We start from the raw sequence: 13,800 nt of genomic DNA on the forward strand, positions 1-13,800 counted from the left end.
AGCAAAGTTCAAATGAAAGAATGATGCACAGTTTGCACACTACATACATCATAATTTAGAAATAGCCTAAACACAGCTAAGTCTTATAAGTATAATAGCTCATCAGCATAGCAGCGTTTAATGTTTCATTCCACTCATAACCAGTTATCCGATATGAGCTCTGAATCTTATCACTGCTAAAGACCAAATATAGCATCTGGTATATTTGACTTGAAAAAGATAAATATTGAGCATCAACTTTCTAAAAAAGAAGTCTGTATCACTTCCACATCTTTGTAAATTCTGAATCTTCTGTAATTATTTATGGGTCAGTTAGGCTAAATAAAAGCATCCTCTATATCTGATATTATTTCATCATTTTCCAAGTATGCAATAGTGACTTGGTCGAAGGCTGCAAATATTTTTCCATCTTTACAAACTACTAAGAAGGAACATTTTTGTTAAAGATCCATGTTACCCCAAAAAGAAAACAGATTTTAAGAAATAGAAATAAATTTTCTTCCATACTTTCAGAGTTAAAATGCCAATGCAGTCCTCATTAAATTTTTCTGCTGTACAACAGCTGATCAATGACAAATGCCTGCATTCAATTTCTTCTCCTAATCAACGAAGCTACTTTAGTTTTCTGCATTCTCTCATCTGAATATCATCTTTAATCAAATATAACCATTTAATGGGAACATTTTTTAAGAAAGGAGAACAAAACAGAAACACACACACGCAAAAGAAATAAAATTCTCATCACTAATCATCAAGTATCCCGTTCAGATATTTTAGTGGCTTGTCTTACTCATTATGGCATGGCAGCTAGCAAACTCACTTTGTCTCTCCTTTTAATCTTTTGGAGGAGTAAGCTCCTGAATGATACTTCTCTAATGAGATTGTGCATCACTGCTTTGTACCACACCTATCCTACTTAAGTATCAGCACACTATTTTGTTGTGTTGATTTCTCTACATCAACAGTTCAAAGGGGAAATTCAGATTTCAAGTCCGATTGGCACTTTTATGCATTTCTTACAGGGGATAAAGCATACAGTGTAGTTGAAGTAAGACGCCAATAGAGAAGAAATCAGGCAAACTAAAAAAAAATCACATAGAATATCATAAAGAGAAAATATGCTCCAAATTCCCAGGGGCAACTTTCCGATGTAGATAATGCTTTGGATTTGTTTCAGACTGTGGTAAAGCTACTTCCCAGATGATTTTTCTTGGAAGACAGCTCATAATACCCAGAAACCCTGATTAATAAATATAGTAGTGAAAGCATAGCTATTACTTTAAGTACAAACAAAAGAAAACAATATAGGAATTAAAGAGAGAACAATTCAATTTAAAAAGTGATCCAGGAACAGTTTCGGTACTACATTCCTATAACTGTAACATTTAGGAGTCAGAGATGGGAAGACCACATATTCAAGATCATTTTAGCTACATAGTAAGTTTGAGGACAGTATAGGCTGCAAATAACCTTTCTCAAACACAAAGAAATAAGACTTGTGGAAGCAATTTAATGGGTAAAGTACTTGACAAATGCAATTATGAACCTTAGTTGGGATACCCAGTTCAACATAGATGCAGATAAGAAGAGAGCAGATGATTCAGTAACCCAATCATTGTAGAGGAAATGGGGGAGTGCATGACAGAGCCTGAATACTGGGGTGACAGAAAGATTCCCTAAGACTCATTCATCAGCCACCCTAGTGAGTGTCCACCACTGAGTGCTGAGCTTAGTGAAAAGCTAAGTCTTGGAAAAGGGAGGGGGGTGTGGAGTGATCTTGAAACATTCTTTTAGGGTTTGCTGATAGATTCGTTACCATTAACAGTTGCACACAACTACCTGGATATGATTGTATATACCCATTGCATATACTCTTGCCTTTCAGGAGGCCGAGACTGTAGGATTGACTGTTGCATGGGTTAGCATGAAACTAACCTTTTCATCCATTATAGAGAAGAGTAATACAATTCTTACATATTTGCTTTTATTGATATACTGATTTAATAAATAAATATTTGTGATCTTAATTTGTTTGAAACAGCACATCATCCATTATTGTTATTTGCATATATTCTTTACAATATATAAAGTCTCTAGGAAACCTTATTTGGTAAGCTACAATTGATGTGATATTTAACTTTATTGGTCACTTTAATACGAGTACACATTTAACAAAAACCATTCTTAAGTTATTAATATTATGATTAAGGAAGATTAAAACCGCATGCAGTTTTCACAAAGAGTACTCACTTGCTTTCAATCTCTGTTTCTAACTATCAGCATTTATCTTTATAAAAAAAATTATGGTGAGTAAAATTGTCAGCTTGATGGATTATAGGCAATTATTTCTGAGGTAGGTTCATACTTCCTGTCCTTTGCGAACCTAAGTTCCCATATATAAAAATTCAACTCTCTAGCTAATTAAGTACCATTTTTTTCTTAACAGCATTTCAAAAAATGAATGCTAGCCGGGACTAATAAGAAAGAAAGAGAGAGAGAGAGAGAGAGAGAGAGAGAGAGAGAGAGAGGGTGGGAGAGAGGGTGGGAGAGAGGGAGGGAGGGAGGGAGGGAGGGAGAGAGGGAGACAGAGAGACAGAGAGACAGAGAGAGACTGAGACAGTGACAGAGAGACAGAGAGAGAGACAGCATTCAATAGAATAGTGATTCCTTTTTTTATTCAGTGAAAATGCTACACATAAATACTTGAGGTTATTTCAATACAAAACATGAATTGCGCAGATCAAGTTTGGCTCACAGAAAATGAGCAATAGCATCTTCAAATATATTATTTAGTCTTCTTATTCTTTCTTTCTTAAAAGCTTGAACATAAATTCATCTTTCTCAACATTTTAATAATACCATGTATACACCATGCTTAAACCTGAAATGATAAATGATGTTTTTAGGACTTATTCATTTAATGGCTCTCAGCATCATTCATGAAAGAGAAAGGACTCATTAATTAACTTATTTCATATTTAAGTTTGAATAGCTCTTGGAATATAATACATATTTTCTTTATAGGAAACCTGAAGATCTTTGGGAAGGCAAACATTAATGAAAAAATAAGCAAATACATACATACATACATACATACATACATACATATATACATACAGGAGTAACAAGAGTTAGAATAATGTTCTGATAATTTTTAGAATGGATATTTACCTAATCCAGAAAACATGAAAATAAAGATTTTACAAGTTTGCTGATATGTAAGTATTTGATTAATAAGAATACACAAAATTTTATGGGCTAATAAGACATAGGCATTGACGTAAGTGGAGAACTATATGCAATTGCCAAGAAAGCAGTTAATGGTATCTGAGTGCCAAAATAATAGAGATACAATGCTAGAGTAGTATGTTTGAGATCAGAATGAAATACCATGAAATCTCCTAATTAGTTAAACTGTCACTTAGGAGAATGATGCAAATATCTTTTCATTTTCAAAAAATATTATTAAAATATACAGATGAAAGAGTAATGATTTTGCAAAGAAAATATAAAACTGTTTTATTAATCCAAGTATGAGACTAATGAAATCTAAATAAAATGGTTATCAGTGTTTTGGAGGTAATTGCAGAGGTTCTCAGAATATTAAGAACTTTATTGAGAATTTCTTATATGAATAAAGTTATTTTGATCAAATACATGCCATATTTTCTTTCCCTACCCCTTACTACTTTCCATTCCCAAACTACTAGTGTCCTCCTTGCCCTCTGTCTGTCTGTTTACTAATTCTACTTAGAACTGCCTGTGTGTGAATGGATTTAGGACCATCTGTTGCAGTGTGGATAGTCTTTCAGGGCTATACACCTGAGGTAAACTTACTCTCCCTCTTTCATTAACCATCAGTTGCTTTGTGCTACTTGTCTAGTGGAGAGACATTAGGTGCCCATGCCTGCCTCATGCTAATTTTTTAAATTGGCTTCATCTAGTATAGCTCTTGGTAGTAGAGTTACAGATATGGTGTGCAATGGCCCTGTCTTTTCCAAAAATAGTGATTAATTGCAGCTATCCACTGCTTTCGCATCTTATAATCTTAACTTCCTCTCTTCTGCAATGATACCTGATGGGGTGGAATGATGTAGAATTTCCATTATGAGATGAGAACTCTACTGTCTCATATTGTTTGCATGAAAATAAGTTATGGGTCTTTATAATAAATATTACCTATGGAAGGAAAAATGACATTTCTTTTAAAAATGATGAGAGGCACGCTAATTTATGAATATGATGACTATAATGCAGTGTTTAAGTTAATGATATGTTCATTTAGCAGAATAAATTTTTCTTAAAACCTATGGTGCAGGCAATCATGGATTTGGCCACATCTAACAGTGACAGGTTTGAGTTGTGTCTTGTGGATAGGACTTTAAACATATTCATAAAGTAGTTCATTACTCCCAGCACTGGTTATTTTGTTGCTTTGAAAAAGAAATGCAGACAAAGACAACCTATGGAAGAAAGAGTTTATGTTAACTTCCTGTCCCAGAGGAAAATTACATAAAATATAGGCAATAAGCATCAAGAGGGGGAAGATGATAAAACATGTCTCCACACACATTCAAGAAGCAGAAAGAGTGAACAGTAAAGGATGAAGCTGTAAATGTGCAAAGCCTATGCCAAATGACACTTCCTCAAGCAAAATTACAGCTCCAAAAGCATCAATAACCACAAACAACATCATTAACTGGAAACAAATTGCTGAAATACCTGAGCATATGTGATATACTTATTATTGAATCATCAGTTTACTACCTAGTTATCATGCACTGGTGACCATATCATAATGTAAAAATGTATTTAATTCCATTTCCAAACACTCCACAGCCTTAATATTATCAGCTTTGTTTAAAAATCCAAAGTATCCTCTCAGAAAAAACAGCCCCATTCCCCTTCTCTGGGGTACCACGCATGTCTGTCTTATGGTCCTCCCTGTTTCCCAGATTCTCTGGCAATAGGATTGTAGGCTGACACTCCCCTGATCCATATCTAAAACACACACACACACACACACACATGCACACACGCACACACACACACATATATATATTAAAAAGGTTTTTAAAGATATGCCTCTCATTCCTCTTATTCATTTAACACTTATGAAAATATCAAAAGAAGGTAGTACAGCTCTAACACATGAGTCAAAATACCTGAATATTCCCCCAAAGGAAACTTCTTTTTTTTTATCATTTTTTTATTTTAATTTTAAATAGCTTGTTTTACATGTCAATCCCAGTTCCCTCTCCCTCCCCTCCTCCTGCACTCCTCTTCCCCCCCACCCTCCCACCCTATTGCCAAATCCTTCCACATAGGGGATATCTAGAGTCTGTCATTTCACTCTGGGTAGGGTCCAGGCACTCCCCTAAGAGTCCAGGCTGAGAGAGCATCCCTCTTTGTGCTATGGGCACACGATGACTGTTTGTATTCCAGGGATAGACACTGATCCACAGCTCAGGGCCCCATAGGTTGCCCAGGCCTTCTCGCTGACACTCACATTTGGGGGGGTCCAGATCAGTCCCATGCTGGCCTCCCCACTGTCGGTCTGGGGTCCAAGAGCTCTCCCCAGTTCAGATCAGCTGTCTCTGCTGATTTTGCCAGCCCATTCTTTGCCAATTTGCTCATCACTCCTCTCTCTCTGTCACTGGGTTCCTTGGGTTCAGTCAGTGCTTAACTGTGGGTGTTTGCCTCTGCTTCCATCAGTCACAGGATGAGGGCTCCCGGATGGTTATAGACATCAAGTTAATTATCAGGAATGGGCATTCGAGGTGGTCTCTCCACTATTGCTTAGCTTGCCAATTGGTGTTATCCCTTTAGATCACTCGAGGTCACTCTGGTGCCTGATCTGTCTTCGATCCTATGATTCCTTCTTCCCCCTATTCTACCCCCACCCCTCCACTTCCTGTTCCCCCATGACCAACTCTCTTCCACTTCACCCCCTCTCTTCCTCCCAGGTCCCACTCCCCCCCCCACCCCTTGCCATGTTCCCCATCCATTCAGAGGATCTTGTCTCAATCCTCTTCTCTTGGGTACTATGCATGTATGCATATCTTTTAGGTTCTTTCCTGTTTCCCAGACTCTCTATCAGTGGAAGTGCAGACTTGTGGTAGACTGATTCCCATTTTCCTGAGGAACCTCCATACTGATTTCCAACGTGGCTGTAAGTGATGGCACTCCCACCTGAGTGGATTGGGAGCATTGGGGGAGGGGAGAGAGAGCTGGGAAAAAGAGAGAAGAAGAAGAGGAGGGGAGAGGTGGACATGGAGGAAAACAAAGTTTGTGTCAGGGGAAGAATAGAGGAGAGCAGGATGAGAGACACCATAATAGAGAGAGTCATTATAGTTTTAAGGAGAGATCTGGCACCAGTGAGATTTCCAGAGATCTATGATGATGGCATCAACTAGCAAACTACACAATAGTGGAGAGACTACCTTAAATGCCCTTCCCTGATAATCAGTTTGATGACTACCATATGCCATCCTAGAGCCTTCATCCAGTGTTTGAAGCAGAAGGAGACACACAGCCAAACACTGAAATGAACTCCTGGAATCTAGTGGCAGAGAGGGAGGAGTGATGAACAAAGGAGGCAAGACCAGGCTAGTGAAACCCACAGAGACAGCTGACCTGATCAAGTCAGAGCTCTTGTACCCCAGACTGATGGCTGAGAGGACAGCATGGGACTGATTCAGACCCCCTGAATGTGGGTGTCAGTGAGGAGGTCTAGGCAATCTATGGGACTTTGGGTAGAATATTAGTATTTATCCTGGGCATACAAATGTATTTTGGGTGCCCATCCCACATTGAGGGATGCTCTCTCAGCCTGGACATGTGGGGAAGGCCTAGGCCATCCCCTGGATAAAATGACAGACTGTGGAGATTCCCCATGGAGGGCATTGCCATGAGTGGGGGTGGGGTGTTGGTGGTGGGGGGAAGGGGAGGGAGAAGGAGCTGGGATTGACACATGAAGCAAGCTTGTTTCTAGTTTAAATAAAAAAAGATAAAATCCAAAGTATTTTATGAATATAAAGAAAATCTCCTAACTGTTTACCTCTTGTAGATATGAAAACAAATTATTATTTCATCAGCAAATGTCACAGAACAAACATATTACAAAAGAAGCAAGAGTGAAAGATAACAGGACAAACACCAACTCTTTGAGCACTGTATCTAGTATCTTCCTTTCAATTTCAAAGTACTTAGATGACTTTGCACGTTCAGCTATGTTGCCTTTGAATTTCATCTTTCTTTTGAACTACCTGTATGCAGTTCTCTTTCACCGATGTTTCATGACTCTGGGATTTCTGTCAATGTGGGATCTTCACCAAAATCCAGGCTTTACTTGCACAGCTTCAAAATTTGGTTTCTAATGACTTTGCAAGGACTCCCTTGCCACACTTACATGGCTCCAGTGGTTCTCTGAAACTGCAGAGGAAAATAAAATGTCACCTCGGTTTTTCATCTTTCATGCTTCCCAAGCCAATACTGTGTGCGCAACACTAGCAAATTCTACAGGCATCTGGGGAGGGACAATCACATCTGTGAACCACTATTTCAGCAGCTTTGTGTGCCCCTGTTTTCAAGAAACAGAAAATTCCTCAGATGATTTTCTTTCAGAACTTAGAAGCCCTTCTGTTTGGTGTGTGTTCCTAGGGATACCATTCCTTTTGTTCCAGTTCAGAGCAGGAAGCCTCACTTTGAGGACAATCTTAGCTGTAACAATAAGCACAGTAATACACATTTCTTTGCAGTAACATTCCATGACCCATTCCATTTAACCTTTCTTGTCACATCATTCAATGTTCTTCCTACATACTGTATTCTATTCCCCTTCCCTAGAGATTCCACTGGCCCATGGCCCTTTGCTAGTTTCTGAATATCTGTGGACATAACTATTTAAACACAGGTATCTCAAGATTCCACACTACCTTCTAGATAGGACAGAAAATAGTTGCCACTTGCCTTTCTTGATCTGGATATCTCATTAAGAATACTTTCAGATTTTTTTGTTAACCTGAAATTTTTATCATGTTTGTTTTTACTGTCAAATAAGTACCCAAAGCATTCCCATTGGGATTACATGAAAACTCAGAGTAATTTTAATTTAAATTTTTGCCAATGTGTAAGAATAATGTAGGTTATTGATGATATTTCTCAATTGCTTAGTTTTTCTTCTTTTGAGAATTTTCTGTTTTATTCCATTCCCCAATCCTTGAGTTATTTATTTTCTAGATGGTTAGGTTTCTTTTATCCTTTTTTTCTTGATTATTTCTTTTAATTTCTAGATCCTGACCTTCTGTCATTGATTCAGATATAGAGGCCTTTTCAAGAAAGAGACTTTCTGTTTGTGTACATGAGTGTTTTGTTTGAATATTTGCATCTATACCATATATTTGCTTTGTGCCTGCAGATGCCAAGAAAAGACATCATGTCATCTGGAACAGGAATTAGGGTGGTGTCCAGAGTGGGCTATGCCTTCTTCATCAATGAATGAAGCTAATTGCTCACAGACAGGGCCACAGGCCTATCTGATCTTGGAAATCCCTCAATTGAGGCTCGCTTATGGAGGCTCTAGCCTATTTCGCATTCATAGCTAAAGGTAATCAAGATATTCTACTCCTTGTCAATTGGACACATAAGGAAATAACATTAAACCATGACATTTTATTTATTATCCTCCAAATCTTTTGCTGTTATCATAAAATAAGTATAGGACAACTAAAAGATCCTCAGTCTTTCAAATGTTTTAATGCAAATGTTTAACATCTGTTTAAAAAGTTCATAGTCTGTGTATCCATTCTTCAGTTGAGAGACATCTAGATGGCTTCCTTGTTCTAACAATTACAAATAAAGCTACTATGAATATAGCTAGCTAAACAAATGTCCTTGTTTTATGAATGTACAATTTTTGGAGATATATATATATATATACACACATACTTATATATATACATATATATATGAGAGAAATTGCTTGATTCTTTTTTTAATTTTTATTTTTGAATTCAAATTTAAATTAAAAACAAGGTTGCTTCACATGTAAATCCCAGGTCCCTCTTCCTTTCTCTCGCCTCCTCCCATGACCTCCCAGCAACCCCCACAATAGCCCCTCATTTCCCCAGGGAGGGTAAAGCCCTCCATGGGAGTAACCATAGTCTGGCATTTCATACAGACCAGGGCCTAGACTCTCCCCCCAGAGTCCAGAGTGAGAATGCATCTATCATGTTGAATGGGAAACCAAAGTCCATTTGTATGCCAGGGATAAATACTGATCTACTACCCGAGGTCCAATAGATTGTGTAGGCATCCTCACTGACACCTACATTCAGGGGGTCTTGATCAGTCCCATGCTGGATTCTCAGCCATCAGTCTGGAATTCAAGAGCTAACCCTTGTCAGATCAGGTCAGCTGTTTCTGGGGGTTAAACCAATCCAGTCTTAACCCCTTTGCTCATCAGTCATTCCTCTCTGCCACTGGGTTCCTTGAATTCAGCTCAGTATTTAGCTGTGGGAGTCTGCCTCTGCTTCCATCAGCAAATGGATGAAGATTCTGTTCCCCAGACTCTCTGGCCATGGGACTGTAGGCTGGCACTGCCCAGATCTTTGTCTAAAATTCATATATGAATTCATACCATGTTTGTGTTTTTGAGACTGGGTTACCTTGTTCAGGATGGTTTCTTCTAATGCAATCCATTTGCCTGCAAATTTCAGGATTCCATTTTTTTTCAGCTGAATAGTATGCCATTATGTAAATGTACCACATTTCTCTATCCAGTCTTCAGTTGAGGGGCATGTAGGTTGATTCCAGGATCTGGCTATTACAAATAATGCTGCTATGAACATAGTGGAGCAAATGTCCTTGTTGTATGAATGTTCATCTTTTGGATATATGCCTAAGAGTGTAATTGCTGGGTCTTGTGGTAGTTTTATTCCCATTTTTCTGAGGAATCTCCATATTGATTTACAAAGTGGCTGTATGAATTGGCACTCCCAGAAGCAGTAGAGGAGTGTTCCCCTTTCTTTACAACCTCTCCAGCATAAACTGTGTTTTTTATTTTAGCCATTCTTAAAGAAGTAAGATGGTATCTCAGAACTGTTTTGATTTGCATTTCCCAGAAGGCTAGGGATGTTGAGCACTTTCTCAAGTACCTCTCAGCCATTTTCGACTCCTCTATTGAGAATTCTCTATGTAGTTCTGTAGCCAATTTTTAATTGGATCCTTTGTTGTTTTAGAGACTTTCTTCTTAAGTTCTTTGCAAATATTGGAAATCAGCCCTCTGTCAGATGTGGGGTTAGTGAATATCTTTTCCCATTCTGTGGACTGCCTTTTTGTCTTGTTGACTGTGTCCTTTGCCTTGCAGAAGCTTCTTAGTTTCAGAAGGTCTCATTTATTAATTGTTGACCTCACTGTCTGTGCTTCTGGTATTATGTTCAGAAAGCAGTCTCCTGTACCAATTCATTCAAGGGTAACACGCATTGTCTCTTCTAAGTGTTTCAGTGTGGCTGGATTTATGTTGAGGTCTTTGATCCATTTGGACTTAAGTTTTGTGCATAGTGATAGACATGGATCTATCCACATTCTTTTACATGCCAGCATCAAGTTATGCCATCACCATTTGTTGAAGATGCTTTCTTTTTTCCATTGTATATTTTCAGCTTCTTTGTTGAAGAACAAATGTTCATACATGTATGGGTTAATATCAGGGTGTTCAATTAGATGCTATTGGTCTACCTGTCTATTTTTGTGTGAATACCAAGCTGTTTCCAAGACTACAGCTCTAAAATAGAGCTTGAAGTCAGGGATGGTGATGCCTCCAGATGTTGCTTTGATGAATAAAGTTGTTTTGTATTCCTAGGTCTTTTGTTTTTTAATATAAAATTGATTATTTTTCTTTCAAGGTCTGTGTAGATTTGTGCTCCTATTTATAGATTGCTTTCGGCAGGATTGCCATTTTTACTACATTGATTCTACCTATCCAAAGCATGGGAGATCTTTCAATTTTCTGGGGGCTTCTTTAATTTCTTTCTTTAAAGACTCAAAATTCTTGTGAAACAGGTCTTTCACTTGTTTACTTAGCATTACCTCAAGGTATTTTATGTTGTTTTTGACAATTGTAAAGGGTGGCTTTTGTATCAAGGTTATTGAAGCCTCATAGAAAGAATTTGCCAAAGACCCTTCTGCTTCTATTGCATGGAATAATTTGAGAGGAATTGGTATAAACTGGTCTTTGAATTTCTGGTAGAATTCTGCACTTAGGTTATCTGGACCTGGGCTTTTTTTTTTTGGTTGGGAGACTTTGATGACTGCTTCTATTACCATAGGGATTATAGGTAAATTTAAATTGCTTATCTGTTCTGGATTTAATTTTGACAAGGGATAGCTATCCAGAAAATTGTCAATTTCCTTTAAATTTTCAAATTTTGTGGAGTGCAGGTTTTTAAAGTATGATCTAATGATTCTCTGAATTTCCTCAGAGTCCATTGTTATGTCCCCCTTTTTGTATCTGGTTTTGTTAATTTGCATGTTCACACTCTGCCATTTGGTAAGTTTGGACAAAGTTTTGTCTATGTTGTTGATTTTCTCAAAAACCAACTCTTCATTGAATTGATTCATTGTATTTTTTTCTTAGCTTCTACTTTATTGATTTCAGTTTGATTATTTCCTGGCATCTACACCTTCTGGGTGATTTAGGGTTAGGGCTAGGGTTACCTGTGCTGTTAATTCTCTAGTGTAACTATTCTCCAGTTTCTTCATGTGGCCACTTATTGCTATGAACATCCCTCGTACCTCTGCTTTCAAAGTATACCATAGGTTTGGGTATGTTGGGTCTTCATTCACATTGAATTCCAGGAAATCTTTAATTTCTTTTTTTATTTTATCTTTGACCCAGGAATGGTACAATTGTGCCTTATTCAATTTCCATGAGTTTGTAGGGTTTCTGCAATTTGTGTTGCTGTTGAATTCTAATTTTAATGCATAGTGGTCTGATAAGATGTATGGAGTTATTCCAATTTTTGTCTACCTGTTGAGGTTTGATACATTGCCAAGTTTGTGGTTGATTTTTGAGAAGGTTCCATGTGGTGCTGAGAAGAAGGTATATTCTTTTTTATTTGCATGGAATGTTCTATAGATGTCTTTTAATCCCAATTGGGTCATAATTTCTATTAGCTCATTTGATTTATTGTTCAGTTTCCATCTGGTATTTCTGTCTAGTGGTGAGAGTGGAGTGTTGAAATCTCCCACTATAAGTGTGTGGGCCTTTATATGTGATTTAAATTTTAATAATGCTTCTTTTACGAATGTGGATGACTTTGTATTTGGGGCATAGATGTTCCAAATTGAAACTTCATCTTGGTGAATTTCTACTCTGATGAGTATGTAATGACCTCCTTCATCTCATTTTAATGATTTTATTTTAAAGTCGAATTAGTTAGATATTAGGATTGCTATTCCACCTTGTTTCTTGGGTCCATTTGAGTGGAAAATCTTTTTCCAACCTTTAACTCTGAGGTAATGTCTGTCTCTGAGGCTGAGGTGTGTTTCTTGTACACAGCAGAAAGATGGGTTCTGTCTTTGAATCCATTCTGTTAGCCTGTGTCTTTTTATAGGTGAGTTAATACTATTACTATTGAGGGATATTAGTGACTATTGATTTCTCATTCTTCTTTGTTTTGGAATGGTTGTTTGTCGTGGAATTATGTATGGAATTCAACCCCTTTTCCTTTTGGCTATTGGTAAGGTGGAATTATCTAATGCCTGTGTTTTTCTGGTTGTAGTTAAATTCCTTGTTTTGGAGTTTTCCTTCCAGAACTTTCTGTAGGGCTGGGTTAGTGAATATCTATTGCTTGAATCTAGTTTTGACATGGAATATCTTGTTTTCTCCATCTACACTGATTGAAAGCTTTGCTGGGTATAGTAGTCTGGGCTGGCATCCATGGTCTCTTAATGTTTTCAGAATATCTGTCTAGGACCTTCAGGCTTTCAGAATTTCAATGGAGAAGTCACATATAATTCTGATAGCTTTGCCTTTATATGTTACTTGATCTTTTTTCTTAGCTTCTCTTAATATTCTTTCTTTATTCTGTATATTTGGGGTCTTGATTATTATGTGGCGAGAGGACTTTTATTGTGGTCCACACTATGTGGTGTTCTGTAAGCTTCTTCATTGGCATGTCTTACTTTAGGTTGGGGAAGATTTTGTTAAATATATTTTCTGCCCCTTTGAGGTGGTTGTGTTCACCTTCTTCTATACCTATCATCCTCAGGTTTTGTTTTTTCATTGTGTCCCATATTTCTTGGATGTTTTCTGTTAGGGATTTGTTGGACTTAAGATTTTCTTTGGTTGATGCATCAATTTCTCCTAGTGTATCTTCAACACCTGAGATTTTCTCTTCTGTATCTTGTATTCTAGCAAGACTTGAACATTCCAATGCAAATGAAGCAGGAGAGAATGAACTTAAAAAGCAACTTTATGAAAATGATAGAGGCCCTCAAAGAGGATATGAGAAAATACCTTAAAGAGACAGGAGAAAAAAACAAACCAAAAAAATGCAAGAAATACAAGAAAAAAACAAAAAATGCAAGTAATGGAGGAAAAGACAAAGACAATATTGAAAGAAAAATTCAAATAGAGCAAGGGTTTAAAGCTGAAATAGAGAAAATAAAAATAAAAATAAAATACAGTCTGAAGGAATGATGGAAATAAAAAATCTGGGCAAATGGCCAGGTACTATAGATGCAAGCATAACTAAAAGTATACAAGAGATGGAGGAGAGTATCTCAGGTATTGAA

Source organism: Mesocricetus auratus, unplaced genomic scaffold, assembly GCF_017639785.1.
Source record: "Mesocricetus auratus isolate SY011 unplaced genomic scaffold, BCM_Maur_2.0 Super-Scaffold_100006, whole genome shotgun sequence".
NCBI classification, from domain to species: Eukaryota; Metazoa; Chordata; class Mammalia; order Rodentia; family Cricetidae; genus Mesocricetus; species Mesocricetus auratus.